This window comes from Zophobas morio, unplaced genomic scaffold (assembly GCF_036711695.1).
Source record: "Zophobas morio isolate AGI-343-1 ecotype UQ-CSIRO unplaced genomic scaffold, CSIRO_AGI_Zmor_V1 ptg000108l, whole genome shotgun sequence".
Taxonomy (NCBI): Eukaryota; Metazoa; Arthropoda; class Insecta; order Coleoptera; family Tenebrionidae; genus Zophobas; species Zophobas morio.
In genome coordinates this window covers 5,476,472-5,497,275 of record NW_026972213.1, presented here as the reverse complement: position 1 = coordinate 5,497,275, position 20,804 = coordinate 5,476,472, and the positions used below count along the sequence as shown (strand labels likewise).

The following is a 20,804-nucleotide window of genomic DNA, read 5'->3' as shown; positions in this document are numbered from 1 at the left end:
TTTAATTTTTACAGTGCCACACAGTGTAAAGACCTAGAATTACATACTTTGCAAAAGACTTTGTAGGCCGATTTAATATAACAAAGTTGGTAACACAGTATTCTTTATTAAACTGAGTAAAAGTTTTCAGGATAAAAACAGACAGCTCTCAACTACGTTAATTACCTTGCGTCTTCTGATTTTGGTCGAAACAAAATTGTAAAGCAATTTTTTTAACAGAGGTTTCAAAAATAACTTCAATTTGGAAAATTTATTTATACGTACATCAGAGTAAGTTTCAGAACTGAAGAAATGTTTCATCAGAACGAAACGAATTTAATGCCGAAAAAATGCACCCCTCACACACTAGACCACATAACTAATGAACCAAGACAAAAGCAACTACACGGAAAATTCTTCATATCATGTTAACAAGATGTCATTAATTTAAGTAAAAAAATTGGTTGAACGTTATTTCGACAGAACTTCCCTCGCCTGTTAAGTACAATAAAACATATCAAGTTTTTTCGAAAAATTTTAAAATTTGATTTTGCGAATTTTGTTTTTTACGAAAACTCCTTTAAGTTAAAATAACGATATGTTTATAGGGTTAAAGGAAATGTAAAAAAGCCTGCTATAATTCAAGTTTCTCCATTACAAAATTGCATTCTTGCAAGGACACGTATATCAATTTGGATAGAGGCAGTGTAGTACTAATAATAATAGTACATACTATATTGCCAAATTGTCGGGAAAATAATTTGCGTCATTTATTATTTTTTTGAGTCACCCTGTATAAATATTTTTAAAAACTATCAGTACATTGATGCAATTATGAGCTATAATATTTTGCATATTTCAGAGAGGATTTATTCGGCAAAATTTTGAGATGACGTCATCAATTTTTTGGAGGAGTGGAATAAACGAATAACTTTTGATTATCAATTTACCATGATTAACGATAACCTTAAAACATCTGCAAGATTTCAAAGCATTGGGTATTGCTGTTTCAAAGTTAAATTGCAAAATGCTGTTATAAAATTTTGATTTTTGCCAAAAATCTGGATGTCTAGGCTGAAAAATCAACACGTGCAGGAGTATCTTACTTTAAAAAATGAAAAACAAATTTGCTATTACAAATCTTAGAGATGACGTCATCCCATTGATGGTGGGAATGATTAGCCAAATTTTGTTAACGTTTTACTATCTACATGATATAAGTACAAATATGCATGTTAAAATTTGACACAATCGGTCGGTTTCGGAGATTATCTGTCTAATAAAAATCCACACAGACAGACGACAACGGGGGAACAATTTTTTCGTAATCTAAGGATCATGAAACGTCGAACGAAAGGAGAAAACATGAAAGTAGCAAGTCTCCCGACGTACCAGTTACTATAATTCTTGAGCTTACGCTCAGAAAGTAAAAATCTAGTATGTATCCGGAATCAAAAGGTGTTTTCTTTGCGATTATATGGACATATAGAATTACTGAAAACATCATCAAAGATCCAAAAGTAAGAAATGACTGTTGTCATCTTTGTAAAATGTAAACCGATTCAACATATCATTTTTTTCTATAGCGTCCTGGAACAAACTAAATACAAAGCTAGACATGAAAACGCAGACAAGATCTTTAAAAAAAATAACAATTCTAAGTTTAATCCAAAATTGTTCCCTATTACATGTACACTCCATCACCTTTTCTTGAAAACACAGACTATAAATTACATCAGAATCGCATAATATTTACAGACTTAATATATTACAGTCAACAGACCAAAAATAGTACTTATAGGTCTCCCGTTTCCGTCTGTCCGATAGGTCGATTTTTATAAGACAGATAATGTCCAAAACGACCGAATCTGATTATTATAAAATTTTAGTTGTATGTTAGGAATACCGTGTAGACAGTAAAACGCGAACCAACTTGTTTAATCATTCCCACCAACGATTTGATGTCGTCACACCAAAATTTTGCATGGCAACTGCTACTGAAATTTTATAAAATATGTTGTACTGTATGTGTTTCAGAGGCGAGGAAAATTATGTCCACCAACATTCGGCCAATTCTTTTAACTCAATCTGAAATGCTACGGCAATGAAACCTTCGTTACTGAAACTACTTTGATAACTTTCTAACTTTTTTATTAAAAGTAATCAATTAATAAATTAATACTTAATAAGTATGAATAATGTATCATGCCTGACGATGTCAACAAGTCTTCCAATTTCCTATCTCGGCACCAACGGAACACATTAAATTCAATTAATCTCATTTTATGCATGACTCGGTGTCACTGGCGTAACAATCAGTGCACCAGGTGTGTCAAATATACAAAGACCACCAAGAGCACCTAATCTGTTGAGATTGATCTGTTACTTTCCATAGAATCCTTTAACAATTTTTTTACTCCGCTTTTAACCAACAGCTTTCAAAATTCAAGAATAATTAAACGAATTGCTCATTTATCATCTTATCATCTTTTAAGAAGTCATACAAGAAAAGACACACAGATACTTGGTCACAACAAACGTTTCTTTAACTTGATCATCAGTATCTGAAATCGGAAAGATTTTTGTTTTAGATCTTTATTTTGTACTTTCCTGTAGAATGCAAGTCCCAATTACAATTCGATTACGTCTACGACATACCATTACCGATATGTTAAAATTCAAGTCATGTAAACGAGCCCCTTAATTAGAGAGCCTTAAGAAAATCGAGCACTCAACCGAGTTTATTACAGATGTTGAAGCATTAATGTAAATAAACTCATAAATATTTATGCCGGTCCCTCGTATAAATAATTTTTTCTCGTTCAATTAATAAATAACGCTAACGGTCGATGCACATACGTAAACCCGCTGTAATCGTGGTGTTTTTACTATTCTTATCTCTCCGATCTAGTTCCTTATTATCCAATACGTTAATCTATTATGTTCGAAAATACCTATGCGCTGGTGTGGAAGTTGATTAATGGTAATTTATGTGGGCGAGATCGCAAATAGACTGAGGAGAGATAACAATTACGCGATAAAGCGCATGTTGGCAGCAGCGCTCGCAAAATTTTCAAATTTTCCCCAACCGTCGTCGTAAAAAAGCTCGGGCCGTAATCACAAAATGGCTTCCCCCAGCGATCGAACTGTGGAACGACGCTTGTTTACAAACGATCGAGCGAGTGAGAGACAAACAGCTCCACTGCGAGTGTGAGAGAGACGGACGATGCCGACGTGCAGATGCAGGCGGCAGCGGCAAGACGTGCGATAGACGGAGACGGGGCGAGAGCGGGAAGGAAGACGTCTTCCAGGCAGGACAAGACAAAGATGCAGGCGAAAATGGCACCAAAACAAACGAAAACGCTTAGGTGTGGTTCACACTCACCAGCGTCGGTCGGCAGGCAGTCGTTTTATTCCACTGCACACTTGACAGTAAAATTAATCCACTGAGGGAATCCGGCGTGCACACTGGCTAACACCACTTCACACAGGCACTGCACACACTAGGGCACACTCATCTGAGGGGTACGAACTGGAGACGCGCCGAATGCCACAACAACACACTCCGTAGCATCTCATCAACTCGAAAAAAAAATTATTTCATACATCTCAGAATGTTGTTGACACTGCACCGTACTCAGCTCACACGCACTGTTCGCCGCAACAGAGACAAGGCAGCGAACTAGCGGACAGCGATCCGGAGCGCTACCGACACGGTCCGGAACTTGCCGACGCCAAAACAAAAGCGCGCTCGCTGACACAGCCAACTTCGACGAAGAGGTAGAAAACGGACGAAAGTGCAATTATCGTTTACGCACAGTGCAAACTGCTGTAGCTAAAGTCAATGCAATCATTCATTGACAATTTTTTGTAAAAACACCCAAAATTCCTCTTTTTCCTTGTTACTTTTGAATTGTTTATGACGTTTTCCACTTTAACTATTTATCAATTTATTAATGCTAATGCACAACAGTTTAACTTTATAAAAGCCAACTATCCGTTACAGTACGAACTACATTCTTCTATAGACTGGTCTCTGGATAATTTTAAAGATGTCAATGATGCATGATCTTTTTATGGTAATTTGAGTGATAATGCTACGAAATAAACCCATGTGCCGTATGTGCGACGATGAGCGGTGGTGACTCATCATCGGTGACGGTGGTGCTCGAATAAATAAAAGAAGGGTACGACGGTTTATTATTTGAAATTACATATTTTGTACATAATCGCTGTTCTTAGTCGTTTAAATTTGTATTACAGATGCCAATTTTAAATACCCGTAAATCGTAACAATACCTTCGCTGTTGCTATTCCAAAATTCGTTATCAACTCTAACACCAGTCGCAAACATCCTCCATGGTTCAGTCACCAGATAATAAATAATTTAAAGTTAAAATTATATCATTACAAAAAATGCAAACGTTTTAAAACGAACGATTTTCTCAACCAGTTTAAACATTACGGTCACTTTGCAAAAGTCAAATTAAATCGGCCTACAAACATTCCATAATTCATACTTCAAAACTCTGTATCAACAGATCAAAAAAACTTTGGGCATTTATTCGTAATAAAAAAGGAAATCCGAAAATTCCTACAGAAATTAATTACAGAGACACCGATTAGTCTACTCCATATGAAATTATCAATGCTTTCAACGATGTTTTTAGCTCCACAAATATTTTGTCCGATCCCAGTGAGAATCAATTGGTAACTACCAGTCTCTCCAGTACTCTAATTTCCCATGCATCTTTAACTGATGAAGAAATTTTGTACGCTTTAAAACGATCCAAATCACAGCTTGCATCGATGGTATTGAAAGTTTCGTTTTGAAGGATTCTGCTTATACCTTTGTTAAACCTGTTCACTACTTGATTATAAAAAAATTCTTAGTTTCCAGGTATGTGTAAAAAGACTAGCATCACTCGTGTCTTTCAAAAAGGTGGTCCAAAATGAATTCAAAACTATATAGAACTATTGCGCTGCTTTGCAATTTTTTCAAAATCTTAGATTCCACAATATACAAGCGTATTTATTACCGCGTTAAAAGTTTGATATCCCCTGAACAGCACGGTTTTGTTGAAAAACGATCTACCATCACAAATTTGGCTGCTTCAGTTTTCTGAAGCATTTGATCAAAAAAGCCAAGTGAACGTAGTTTATATCAATTTTCAAAAAACCTTGACCAAATTGACCACTATACATATTCTCTTAAACAAGCTCCATAACTGAGGTTTCACTCAGTCGCTGTTATCACTCTTTGAATCCTACATATTTAACAGAGTCCAGTTTGTTAGATGCTGCAATTTTCACATATCAAATTTTTCTCCTACTTCCGGTGTGCCCCAAGGATCTGACCTAGGTCCACTTTTGTTCGTTTTATTTATTAACGATACAGCTGACAAAATTCATTGCTGATGACATGAAACTCTTCATCGAAATAAAATCAACTAATGAGGGCATAGCTTTACAAAACGCTTTAGATCAGTTATTGAATGTTTTTCACAAGGAAAAAAGAATTGTATCGGCATTATTATCTCTTGGGTGGTGGTACGCGTAAATCGTGTTGATTCGTTCAAAAGTTTTGGTATTATATTTGACAAGAAATTTTATTTCGCATATCATACACATATTAGACATCTTAGCTAAATCATAAATAAAACTTATGGTTTAATTATTTGGTATTCCCTTTACAACATTCACGTGAAAGAGTTGAAAACACTACAGAGAAAGTATCTGAAGTTCATATCATATATATTTAACTGATGCTGCTTATCCTCCTTGGGACTTTGATCACTAGTCTGTTAACTGGATTCAGTCTTATCACGCTCCATACTAAGCGTGTTGTCAGCATATTTCGTTTTTTATAATTTGGTCAACTTTCAGATGGATTTTTCGTATCTTCTGCATAAACTAAACTTTCTAGTTTCTCATTTAAACTCAAGAAATTCGAATATACTTTATTGCAGCTGTAGAAGCACCAATGTCTTAGTTAGGTCACCAATCTAATGTCTATTCTAGTTAACAACTTAAATTGTGCATGTGATATTTACTTTGATAACTGCAATTTCAAACACTGTTGCTTCGTCTTTGAAGTCTGATTTTTTCTTTCTTTTTCTCTTTTTTCATTCTTTTTTCCTTTCTTCTTTTTTGTCACAGGATTTTCTAATTTTTACTTTCTAGTCCTTAGTGTTTAAGTTCATTTTTTCTTTCTTAGCTTCTGTTAATATTGAACATACTTTAAATTAGTTACTCCTATATTATTAAAGTATCCGTAGTTTGGTGATACTTTTCCTTTTATTCACAATCATCTTATCCAATGTAATATGTGTGATGGAAATATTATTTTGTCTCCAAAAATATTATATGACAAAACAAGTTAGTTCACAAAGACACAAAGATGCATGAATCTACCTACAAAATGGTGATTCTAAGGAGAGTTATATTTCGTTATACTTACAACAGACTGTTGTGTTTATTTTAAAAAACAACGACGCTCCTTGAATTATAGACAGCGCAAAGATGTTTTTCAAAAATTTTCTTTGTTTTTGTTTAGTATTTTAGAAATAGTTTCCAAAATCTGTCTTCAACCGAAGCGATGACAAAAGTAAACAGTATTATCATTAGACAGCGGATTTCTGTCGGGCTACGTCACGATTATAGGTGGGGACGCGCTGGATCGCCGGGACTCAGTAGCGGGTGATAGATATAATCACTAAATTTAATCGTCACTTATTCCATAAATACAATTAACGATTTAATAATCAAACGGCTAAGTAAATGAGAACGGGAATTAACAGCAGAGTGCAACGAAACAACGTTATTCTAATCTCAAATAAACGAAGTGCAGCCCGTAACTGCAATGAATTCCCATCCCGTACGAGCCGTACTGAGTTTGGCCTTGCCTAGCCCGACAGAAATCCGCTCTCTAATTATCATAAAGAAGTTAAAAAACATTTTTGATGAGTTTGGTACTCAGTTAACACAAAAAATTGGCTCAATTTTTGGAAAAGATCTTGACCCTTACATATTACAGCAATTTATCTCAGAAGACACAGGAATATCATAGATCAACATTATCAGCCGTTTATTTAGTAGTGCAAACGTAAGTAGAAAGAGGATTTTTCTTATTAAAAGATGTGTCGACCCCAAAACGGCAGAGTTACACACGAAAATTCAAGACCATTAGTAGGAAATACATACTTTACACTAATAACTAATTTTAGCAAAATAATTCACGGTACGGCACTGGATTAGGCTATGTTTCTCGTAATAGGAGATGATTCAATCCCGACCGCCTCTAATAACAGTAAACACACGATGAGTTGATGACAATCCAAGAACAAATATTTTCATAATTCCATACATTCTTCCCGAAAGAGTTTTTTTTTTATAAAACATATTTCAAGAAGAACAGAGCCAAAATATACTCTCTTTTCAATGAAACTGCTTTAACAAAGTCAACAATTATTGCATATTGTTTTTGTTCTGGTAAAAATAATTTCTTTGGCAAACTTCTGTTTTTAATTTTGACAAAGTCGTGCAAATGTTCAATCGAAACCTGAAAAATAATAAATGATTATTTCAAACAGCGACAGTGAATATAACACGAAAACAACTATGCACACTGGAATTCACGTTGGAATAACAGTTCACATTGTATGGTGACAATTATAAAACTTTAATGTTCTGAGTTCTCAATTAAATGTACTAAAACATTAATGTTGTTGAGTTTACATAGTAATAACAACAGCTGTAGTACATGTCATAAAAATTTCATGTTATAAAAACAAATAATATTTTACATAATGCTATTAATAACACTAATAATGTGATGACCGATTTCTTAAAGGGAACACCATTATTTAATTTTATTTATTCCATGCTTTTTGAGAACTATTTTCTATTCTTCTTCAGGGTTGCATCCGATTATTTATTGTATTGGCATCTTGGCGGTTACAGTAAGTCAGTGGTGTTAAAATGCTGTTTTTTAAGAAATCCAAACAACGAGAAATCTATTCAAAACAATAATGTATTAATAACATCAGAAAACAATGTTCTAAATAAAATACTACCTCAGAGAACTAAGTAAGAATGCAATTATTAACAACGCAAAAATTATTTTACACATCTAACCACTACTTCCAAATTCGCAAGAGATAACAAGGTTGTGGTTAAAACAGTGTCTTGGAAATTTCAAGTTAATCACTTTGCGCAGTAGAATTCTTAAATTACTAAGAACTTCTGTAAAATCATACCAATAAATGATTGTCAAACAGTTCTTGACAAATTGAATAACTACACTAAGATAACACAAAACTGGAAGTCCCCAAGATCATGTAAAATACCAGTTTTAGCTCACATTACATAAAAATAACTAATCCAATAAAACATGTATCATCATACTTTCGGAATTCTTGTTTCAGGTAACTCAGACATCCTCAAAGAAGAACATATACATATAAAAGCACACACATTATTATAATGAACAAGTAATCATCAATTCGGCGATCTGCAAACAAGCAAAAAAAAAGTGAAACATTATGGACCATCTTAGTGTGTGTTAACTCATCCAAGTATTATTTCCGTCTTTTTGATGTTTATTTGCCATTCTCGTCTTTTACGTTTTTCATGGTGTATATTTTTTTCGTTTTAACTGTGAGGCGCAGAATAGTTTTTTGGTTTTGTGTGAAGTTTCCTTGTTTTATTTTCATATTTACTTTTCGTTTTTCGCAAGTGTTTTACTTCAGTTCTTAATGTTTTACACCTTCTGCTTTCAAGTATAGTTTTGATTTTAAATATTTTTTAATCTTATTTTTATTGTCTTTTTTTTCTCTCTTTGACTACAATGGCCCATAAAAATGTGTTCCCTTTTTGTTGATATTTGTTTTTTTTTGTTGTTCCACAGCTTCCAATCAGTTCCACTTGTTATCGTCCCCTCCTCCATCGTCTTGTTTAATAATACCCTTAAGCTATAGTACTTTGCGATCGGTAAACAAGACACCTCAAGTCAGAATGTTAAATACCAGTCTCATGAGTGCGTATCATTCATTACTTATCCTTAGTGCTGGCAGTGCTAGAAATTTTGCCTGAATGTCGATTACCGAAACATAATGAAAAACAAAAATCTAAAAAAGTTCTAACTGAAAAATGCGTTTAAACAGATGATGAAACAATCATATTGCAGATATATTTTTATCATATCAAAACAAATCGTTGTTTTCAAGCAATTGCAAATAAAAAAAATCCTGTACAGAAAAAATTTGACCCATTTTTTATGTTCCTAATATTTACAATCGTTATTAAAATGGATTATGACAAATTCCTCTTATCTCAAAAAACCAGGATATACGCAATATCAAAACCTCTGCCGTCATCGAGAAAATACTTATGTAATAAATTAATCTCTGGTTTATAAAAAACTTTATAGGAATATATAACTGAAATAAAAAATTTGCCTTTGCGTATTCGGCGATGTGCGAAGCGCGAACAAAAATACAAAGCAGACAGCAAACTGTCGATAGGATAGCAACCAGAGACTTTTAAACATTCACTCTAGATAATTCTGTTCGACAGTGCTTGTCGAAAATTTTATTACTGTTCATTAATAATATGTACTTAGTTGATAGTCTAGATCTGATTTACACATAAAAGCAATAAAATGCCGGATAAGTATTTTATTACTTTATTTCTTTATCGCCTGTACATCTAAAACTACGTGAAATCATCGAGAATTTTTGAAATAGCAGGTCAGACTTTGAGGTTTGAGAACCCTCTTCAGTACATTGCAATAAAAATTGCCAAGTGTACATTTTGTTCAGCATTCCGCTTTTCTTTATGCTATCGAAAACAAAACAAAATATCCTGTCATGTTCAGGTTCAGGAACTTTTTAAACGTTCAATTAGATTTAGAAGTTGTATTCTACAGGAAACAGCAAGGTAAACAAGTACGGCTTGTTACACATGACATATGTCAATGTTACTTTAACCAGTCATCCCACTACACGTACATGGTGGTATAGTAATATTGACACTGCTGATTCTCCGTCGTAACGACAAAACCTCCAGGTCAACAACTTCACCCTTACTAGACACGTGACTAGACCATATGGGCTTAGATTATAACGTGGAATAATAGAGCAACTATTCAATAGCGTGACGTGGCGGTTATTAGAAGAACCCCAGCATCAGTTCACATTCACACCACTATGACAAATTGGACTGCGGCACATACTTATCTACTTTTTTTATTCGAAGTTTTCATGATATCGCGTTCGCATTCATTTCATACCCAAACATGGTATACACGTCCATCAGTCATCACCTCATACTGGAAAAACAAGTTAATTTTTTTGCTCATAATTACAAAGCGTTGTAAAAGCGTTAAAATGGACCAGTTTAAAGTCAGGCGAGATAATGTTTAATGCTGTCCGCAAAAGAGAAAATTTTAAAGGTAATGAGTTGTATGTACACACTCACTTATTTTAAATACGATAATTAACACTTCGAGCATTCTTTTCATAAATGTGCAAATTCTAAATAAGCGCTACAGTTATTTATAAACTGTGAAATATGTAACAATTTACTTAAATTAGCGACGTGCTGATGTCATATTTTTGAACAATGCGCATTGTGTTTGTTCAAACTTAGTCAAAAGAAAAATGTGGAGGGCTTAACCAAGTTTTCCGACCAACTTTCCAGAAAAAAATTTAATCAAGATAATTTATTGTACTGTAAAATCCGCGCATAAACTTAAATAAACTCGGTAAATAAAGAATCTAATTCGAGAAACATAAAAGTTTAGATTTAACACTTCCATAAAGACTTTCCTCGCTTAAACAGCTCCGAGTTATGACACCTTTCTGCTAATTAATTTTTTCGCAGGTACTTTTAATTGTTGTTGAGCAGGTGATGCAAACATTTGGTGTTTAAGCTTAGAACTATAAATAATTCGGAATGTGACTTCCCTTGACTCTTTACGACATCCAAGAAGCGTACGAACAGTGACATTACTTGTCTCTGCAATTATTTAAACATTATCTTGCATGTTCAGTGTGAAATAATTGTGAAGAGGTACTTCACTCTATGTTACATTATTTATCGATGCAATAAAATTTAATTGCTACGTTGTGTCATGTCTGTAACTGTTGACTATACCATGACATAAATGGCAAAACGCGAATCTTGTAATGCAGATAATAGTGCAAGACTCAAGTTCTTTAAACACCGACTTGTTACAAACTCGACAACCGTTCTTACGTAAGCAGGGAATAAAGGTATCATTTAATAGCTGTCAAATAATTTTCTCCATTGTATGCGATATTCGCTCTACAAGCGTGTTGCTGTGATTACCGACAACTTCGACTCTCGATTTTATTATGCGCGTTACGATCCGGTGTTTTCTAACAAGTTTAGGAAGTTGGGAGATTACGTTTTCTTCGATATTATGAGTATGACAGAAGGACGCCAAAACAAGATTTATTTACCTGATCCTGATAAGATTATCTATGTCACATGTTTACCTTCACCTGAACTTATTTTCCGAGCAAGCATTGTTTATTTGACATGCATATTACTCAGCTTTTACATATTAATAGGTTTCGTTGCGAGGGTCTAAATTCAAAATGGAAAACTAACTCGCACGAGACTAAATAAAAAATTCGTGAATGCTAATACGGCCTTGCATTTAGTAATTAAAATTGAATTAAAGTGGAAAATATACATGAGTATTGAGTAGATTATTGTATTTATTTTTAGAAAGTAGGGACGAGCATTAAACATTTTTTTAATGTTACCTAAATTTTGCTTTCTAAAATTCTTTGTTTTAGTTTTTTTTTTATTTCTTGTACGGACTATTTATTTAGACATTATATTTGGTTGTTTTTTATATTTACACATATAATGTTGCTTGCCCAGTTAAACAAATTAATGATTAACAACATATGATAAAAAGTAAGATTGTCTCACATTGTTCTGATGTGATTTTACGGCCAATCTCAGTGCTATTTAATATACATATAGGTATAATATATTATAATAATATATTTAACCACATGGGTATACCGCCTTTCCAAAATAGCTTTACAAAATAAATGTAGCTCAAAACAGTGTATCTTAACTTGAAATATTTCACTTCCATAAAGTAAAATCTTTCACTTTTTTTTTACAAAAATTTTACATGCTAAATTGAACGTTTGAATTTAGCCGTCACTTAACATATACAAAGTAGAAAAAAACGTACATGTACAACTTTATAGTACAGTTTACTGAATGTTAGATAAAGTGCACTTTTCACTGTTCATTTTTATGTGCATTCGTATAATTCACTCACTAATTAAGTAATTATTATCATGTAGATATATGGTGTCAAGACAGAATTTCATACGAGCCAAATGAAGGTAATTTAGCGTTAATTACATAAAAAGTAAAGTAACAACGCTCTGTTTTTAATTTAATTAAGCAATCCGATGTAGTAATTAATAATATAAATACTGAATTTTATTCGTGTCCTTACATCCTTATTATAACTGCGCCGATAAAAACCTGTTACACTGTACAGTACCTACACCTGAGGACTAATTTGCGTCACCAGGAATTTTGTGGTCTACATATATAAATTAGGTTTAAAATTATGTATACTGTCGTTTGTCGTCTGTCTGTATTGATTTTTAGTAGATAGATAATCTCCGAAACTACGGGACCGATTGTTGTCAAATTTTATATTTATAAGATTTTGAATATTTCACAGACGGTAAAATGCTAGCCAGAATTTGTCTAATCATTCCCACCAATAATTTGATGGCGTCTGCTCAAAATTTCGAAGAATAAAGGTTATTTAAATTGTATAAAGTAATGTACTCCTGTACTTGTGGTTTATGAATCCAGTGCAAAATCTAATGGTCGAACATTGTATATGATACCTTAATTAGAATTGTTTTTACAAGGTGACTCAAAAGAGTTCATGAATGAGCCAGTTTATTTTATTGATCAAATCAAGAACGGCTCACTCTATTTTCCCGAAATTTTGGGAACGCAGTATTGTTATTATTAGTAATACACTGTGCTTATTCAAACTGATATATAAGTGTCTTTACTAAAATATTGATGACGTCATCGTAAAATTTTACGATAAAAAAACTCACTTGGGACACACACATAGCATGCTTATTTATCTTTATTTTATCGTTACACGCATTTCTTTGGTTTCCTTTATAGGGATTTCATAAAAAAAATTCTGTATATATTGTGTGCTTCAGGATATATATTGTGGTCGAAATAATCTTAGACCAATTTTGAGCATACCTTTTTATGAATGTTAAGCTTGATATAATTAATGTTTTTAAATTCACACCGACCACATCCATTTGTTGTGAAAAAAAAAATGAAATATTGAAAACTACCGAGTTTTAAGGTGTTTTTAGAATAAATTGAATTCAGCAAACTACTTTATATGTATGAAGTGTAGCCATACGTGTATGAGTAATAAAATATATATTTAATCATGTAGGCGAATTTTTATAGTTGTCAATATTTACAGAAAATTTTGCACATACGTGATAGATATAATTCCTAACTGTGTTATGGACTTTCCAAACCGTAAACTGACCTTAGAGATCAGTTCTTTACTTTCCTCTAAATAAATTGTCTCTACAATATCAAAAATTTCACGTTTGCACTTCTACTGAAACGGTGTCCAGACTCGGTTTTTTCTGATTTTTTACTTGTAGAGCAATCAAAATTACAAAATATGATATACAATTGTTTTAAGTGACCATTAATAAAAATTGTTCTTTAGTTATTTGGTCCTGAACGAGCAAGCTTTTTGTCCATTGTGTTACGCACAACTCGGATGAGAAAGACAACACTACTAGAGGATCATTTTTGTTGATTACACGTTACAGACCGGGGAGAATATATATCTTCCCTTCCCCCTGATAAACAACACCACAGGATTACAAGGACGCTATACAGAAGGGTGTTTCGACTCGAATGAATGTCTAAATTGCTTTCCAAGGTTCTGTCATACGTGAACAATAATTTAAACAGTAAAATGTCTTCCAAAGAAATATACTGCAGAAGAAGGAACACAAGTTACAAAAACTGAATTTTACATGCAATAACTTGTTTACTTCTAACAAAAAGTTGGTCTAAACCCTATAAAATAAGAAAGATAAAATAAAGATTTTTATTTAATCTTTGCATTGTTAAAAGACTGGGCTAAGACAGAACTTCCCTCGTCCCTGAAATGCAATAAATCATATCCCGCTTTTCCGAAAAATTAGAAAATTTTATTACTGTTAAATTGTCAAATGGTTTTTTTTCTCAAAAATTTGGTTATCTACATATCGAGATATAGATACATATAATCCAATAATACAAGTACAGGAATACGTTATTTTATAAAATTTGAATCACACTTACTATCAACATTTTGAGGTGCCGTCATTACATTGTTGGTACAGATGATTAGCCAAATCTTGGTTAGCGTTTTATCATCTACACGATATTCCTAAAATACATATAAAATTTAAGAACAGTCGTTCAGTTCGTCACAGACAAATAGACGACAGACAAACGGAAACAGGCGACTTATTGTTTCGTACTCTAGGAGTCATGACACGTTGAGAAAATATAAAAGTAGCCACTCGCTGAATAGACCTATTACAATACTTCGACTTCCTTAGCTTACGCTCGGGAAGTAAAAATTGTACCATTTTAAACGAGGTCATATAACAAAATTTTGTAATTCTTTTTCCTCACGTGTTTTGTATATTATAACAATTGTGAAATGGAGACTAACAACATACAAAGATTTTATTTCTTTATAATTCCGCAATAAATGTTAATAAAGATCCATATCTTCTATTATAGTGCCACCAACATCCACGACAATCATTCTAGTAATATGTACTTGTACAATGTTTTAGCACCTATTCGTTCTTATAATTTTCCGGTTAAACCCGAAGTTTGAATTAAGGCTCCCACCAAAGTGACATGTTTCCTGTTTGCGAAACAGGTGACAATTCTAAGTGTCAAGCACTTCAAAATTGCAGATTAAAAGAATTAAGCATTAGTCATAAATTTCGTTCGTAACATTCCGTAATGTCACATTACCCAAGGAAAACGTAATTAAGTATATGCCAAGAATTGTTTGTATTTAATTTCCTGTTTATTCGTGAAGCTAAATTTGCGCAATTAAGAAAACTTAAAGAATATCATAATTGCAAAATCGTAAGTTTTTTTATATTTTTAACTGTCTAAGAACGAAGCGTGAAAGCATACCACTCTGCACATTTCAAGTGAGAGTTTTTCTGAAAAATTTTAAGAATTGTAGAAATTATAGGAAATAATATACTCTCGTACTTGTGGTTTACGAATCTATTTTGATTTTGGTTATTATTATTATTATTATATTTCTTTATTGTTTAATCCGCCTTGTTCTTTACGAGCATAGCACGCAATCGTATTACCGCTGGCGTGACAGAGTGGTAATGTACCCGCTTTACGACCGAGGCTCGATTGAAACTCGCTGGCGGCACTTTTTTTCATTAAATAAAATAAATTTAATAAAATCAATCACTTTCTATTTTTTTATTAATCAAATTAAGAACGAGAGACAATGAGAATACGCACGTCTTTATTTAATAATGATAAAAAAAGAATAACGATAATAATATTGAGAACATTTTGTTCGATTCTGGTTTAATTTTTAATAATTTTAGTACTCCGTTTTGAAACAACATGCTCATTCAAATCAAACTAATTTGTACGTGGTGTATGATGTATAAACACAAACACTTGAAGTTAAGCATGTTATTATTGCTCAGAGGCTTTTTTTCCAGCTGGTTATCTGCTTTAAATATACTTTACATTGTCCGTACTTGTGTCCCCTTGGAAATTGCGCCCCCACGGTACACGGGCTGTTATTTATTCCGCTGGTTTTTACTTTACAGAAGTTATCACAAAAAAATATCGCTAAATCTAATTTTATATTTTTCAAAGAAACGGTATTTGTTGGACTTGTACTTCATGTGCGAGGGACGATCTGTCGAAATAAACTTCGACCAATTTTTTCACATCCTAGTAGTTTAACTTTGAATATGTAACAAATTTTTCTTGATTCTTTAAAACATACACACTCTACAAGGCGTTGATGATTAATGCATTTATTTTACGCTAATTTTTGAAATAATAAATTCCATGTAAATTTATAAGGAAGCTTTAGTGTTTGTTTTAACTCGTCTACGTTTCGCGCTAAAGAGTTTAAAAGTGTTGATAAATAAAACTAATAGATGTACAAGCACAGTCATCATTTATTCCAAATGTATTATGATTAAAGTTTTCAGTCATGGTTGCCACATTTATCGCTTTGGCATCAGAAGTGGTGCTTTTGAGATAAAGAATGAGCTTGTTTTTGCAGTTTAGCGTCTAGCGCTTTTTTTAACACATCCATCATCATTTGAACTGTAGTTGGGTGTCTTCATTTAACTTAAAATATTGACTGAAATCTCGAATGTCGAAAGTGTTTTCACTTTTAATATTTAACATTGAAGTTTTTGTTAAAAGAAAATATACGTTTTTTTAAGTTTCAAATCTGTATTGACATAATTCATCTGAAATTAATAATAAATGACTTTTTTTATCTTAAACTGAAAAAATCGCTATTACATTTACAGAAGTAAATTTATACAATCGAAAAAAACTAGAAACGATTTAAAAAAGAAAAGGCATGGTGGAGCAGTTGTGCGTCTTGTAACAATAACACACAGATTTAATGATACTTCCACCCTATCACAAAAACGTTGAATGTTCCAGCGAGCGAATTATTTATTTTCCATGTTTCAATTCCGTGACTTACATTCTTACATCCATACTTTTTATTTCCCTTTTAACGTTCTACATATAAAAAAGAAAATATATCAACGAAATATTTCAGCAAGCATTCAAAAGAACTGGAAACAACCTTCATATAACCATGAACTACATGGCTGCTCCGGACCATTAATCAACTTGTATACTTCAACAAAAGAGGTGTGGGAGAGGGTTCCCCGAGAACTCATCAATTTCAACTGCTAATGCAATAAAAAATAAATAATCTACTTTATAATAAGGGAAGGTTTTAAAGTCAAAACTATGTTTTCCGTAACCTTGAAAAACAAACAGTTTACACGAGACCGTAAAATTAATGTGAAGCAGCTAAACATTGTCCTCACATAAATATTTATAATTTTGCTATAGATCTTGACGTTTTAATTATGAAGCGCATAATGAAATTAATGGGAAAGCTGTTAATTGTCTCACAGCACTAAGGTAAGACAAAATTCAAGTATATACAAACATAAATGTTGCGTAATCGTTGCTGCTACCGTGAAACTGTCACGTTTGTCACTTTTTTAATTGGCAATTTTGAATTGCATTACTGCGTGGAAAGCATAAATCTTAATATAATTTAACGGTTTTCCATTTATGGGACAATGGTGCGATTAATCTATACTGAAAATTCGAGTTTCCTGTCAAACGGCACGATACTATTAATAATAGCGGCGTGGTTTAATACCGTGTTCTTTTACGATTTAATAATTTAAAAATTCTTTCTATTGCATGTTTGGAAAGAATTTGTAATTAATAGGTTTTCGAACTCATTATAGTCGGGCCAGTCATGGAACCCGAAATTAGTAGGTTCTACACTAATAATAATTACTTAGAGCAGCTTTTTGCTTCTTTTCTATTATTTATTCTGCTTTTAATGTGCACCGTGAACATGGAACCTCGGGTTAAACGATAATTAAGCACTTAACCGTTTAAATTCGTGCATTACAAACACATTAAACGGCTAAATCATCGGCGACGGAAATTCAAACTAGACACGCATTTAAATAACAAATAATTATCGGACTGTAAATGTAAATAATACTACTGCATAATAACATAAACGATCGTGCTTGGGATTTTCCCCCGCGTTATTTAAATCATTGATTACACTGTCAATATTAAATGAGCATAACTGTTCGTGTCATCGTGTCTTTTTCGCTGACAAAAGCCCGAAGTGCAGAGATTTCACTGTTGGTTTAGTAACATTCACAATTAACTAGCGTTGGACGCTAGAACCGGCAGGATAGCGAAGCTAATATAGATTTGCTAGTGTATGCGAGCTACTAATGAGTGATAATGTCGGTGACACATATTGCAGTTAATCCATCGTCCATGCCAGGCCTTTGTTTCATGGCATCTCTTTGTCTCTGGTAATTCACCGGCAATTCGTGCAAACGCTAGTAGATGTTGGGCATTTCTGCGCAAAGTTAAAAAGCATAAAGTGGTAATGACAAGGTGATTAGCTTCGTTTGGACGTGCAAAGAAATCAACGACACATTTTTTTTGCCTTCTATTTCTATTTTCAAAAATCCCACTTTTCTATGTAGTGGGTGTTAAACTCACTACTTTTGAGTCCTTGTAAAATTTTACAATTACTTTGTAATTCAGGTAAATTTCAAAAGGGTATGAGTTTATTATATTATAATAGATTCCATCCGTTGAATAGCTACTTTCATGTTTTCTTGATATTCCATTCTCAATAGACTATAAAAAGTAGGTTTCGCCTTTTCTTCTCTATACCTGTCCTTCGCCTAAACTACTACCTGTCTGTCGATTGTGTCTATTTTTATAAGGGCCGGTTTATCAATGCGCAGTTAAGTTAAAGTAACTGGCAGTTAAAGCTTGTCTGTCAGTTAACCTGTTTATCATTACCCGCTAGCTCAAAACTGGTGGTCAAAGTGCCTGATAAATTAACTGACAGTTCAAACTGTCAGTTAAAACGTTATCCGCCAGTTAGTGACAACATAACCTAACAAATCCAAATAAATCTGTTATGAATTTAACAATATTTTGATGAGGACTTATGTTGTGCAACAAATTGACAGAGAAAAGATGAGAAAAACACTTATTATTAGCTGATTATTTTCCAGGTCTAATGTGGGTACCAAAAATTAAAAACCTATCTAATAATACCGCGAGATCGAAAAAGAAATTAATCGAAGTAGGCCATGCACGAGCCGTTTGTCGTAATCACGGTGGTAGGGTAATTTAATTTTTTTTATTAAATGTCAAATCGACAGTTTAGAGATTAGAATTATGACGCCTACTTTTAAAACACATAAGAATGAATTAAAATCACCGTTTTCCAATTTTGTCTAAAATTTATCCCATTTCTGAAGATTCTAATAACAAAAAAGCTTTAATTTCGTTTGATAACAGTGCAAATTACTTTTGTCAACGTGACGATTAATCAAAAATTATTTTAAACTAAGACAAACGCCTTTTCGTGCATGGCCAACTTTGACTAATTTCTTTTTCGATCTCTCTATATTTATTTATAGGTGTACCTACTTGTTTCATTTTTAAATTCCAATACTTTTTTTCTAATGCTAAATTTTGCTTTTTCGTGATTGATCACGTGAAACGCGATATACAATCGTTGAATACCGAATGCGGATCAAATCTGACGGAACTTTCAAGGTCGGGGTAGTTTTGAACTGACCAATCACAACTCATTTCCAGTGGGGTGAGCGTTACCAACTTAAGAGAGTAACAGCTAAACTTCGAGCTACGAAACTGGAAGAAACATCGTGCATTGATAAACACTTTACCTCCGTTAACTGCTAGTTACCCTTATCTGACAGTTACTTAACAGACACTTTTAACTGAGCATTGATAAACCGGCCCTAAGACAGATAATTTCCGAAACTACTGGATCGATTGTTGTCAAATCTAGGACAAACATAAAACGCTCACCAAAATCTGTCTAATCATAACGAACAACGTAATGACGTCATCTCAAAAGTTATAAAATAACATACTCCCTGCACTTGCGGTTTATGATTTCGTCTTGATTTTGTACCCTAAATATTTCGATTATCGGAAAAAAAAATGTTTAACAACATTAACAGCAACTGTTTAACAAAAATTTAACTTTGAAACTGCAAAACTGAATGCTGTGAAATCTTACAAAGATTCGTTAATAAAAATTTATCCATTTATCCCCCTCAAATTGATGACATCATCTCAACATTTTTCGCACCCCATTTTGGAGAAAATTTGGAAATACAGTAAAGTTATTATTATTATTGCACTTTACTACCCAAATTGATATACCTGTTCTTGCTAAATAATGCCGATGTCATCTAAATATTTTTTAATGGAAAAACTCATTTGAGCCATGGCACAGCATGCTTCTTTGTCTTTACATTAATTCTTTAACACAACACAACTTCATTTCAATTTATAGAGGTTATCGTAAAAAGAAAATTGAATTGAATTAAATTTTACAACTTTTCTAAGAAGCTGTATTTGTTCGACTGTAGGTACTTCCGGGGCTAGAAGTTGTCTATCTAAGTAACCTTGAAGTTTTTTTTTTAATTTGGACCGAAAAAATATTCAATGTAGTCGTTATATTTAGTAACGTCAGATAACACCAAAATAAAAACAGTGTCATAAAAAGTTTAGGAATGCAATTTGAAAAAATGTTTAAGACCTTGCACAAGCCCTGCAATAAGTTATTTACGAAAGGATAGGAAAAAAGGATGTCTGCGTCTTCTTGGTAGTTCGGACTTTAAAATAAAATGAATCTTGGCGAAGTACAAAACTACAAGACGATTATTACATATTACTATTATTACTATTGTTATTATATTATACCTAAGTACTTGCACAAGAGGTATACTGGTTTTTTGAATTTGGAAAGACGGTTTGTTCTATGAAGCAAGTGAGGTAATGCCTCACCAAAGAATCTGCACTTTATTATTGTGATAATTCAAACATTCCGTCAAATT

General features: G+C 32.9%; 1 protein-coding gene across 6 annotated transcripts in view; it reads right to left on the bottom strand.

Annotated features, from left to right (window-relative positions):
- Positions 1-3,659, bottom strand: part of Sbb (scribbler) — a 182,731-nt gene extending 179,072 nt beyond the window's left edge. For all 6 annotated transcript variants that reach the window (XM_064076923.1, XM_064076921.1, XM_064076920.1 and 3 more), the window contains exon 1: positions 3,365-3,659. The gene's annotated coding sequence lies outside the window, so the exon portion shown is untranslated. The remainder of the gene's footprint in view (positions 1-3,364) is intronic.
- Positions 3,660-20,804: the final 17,145 nt, after the last annotated feature.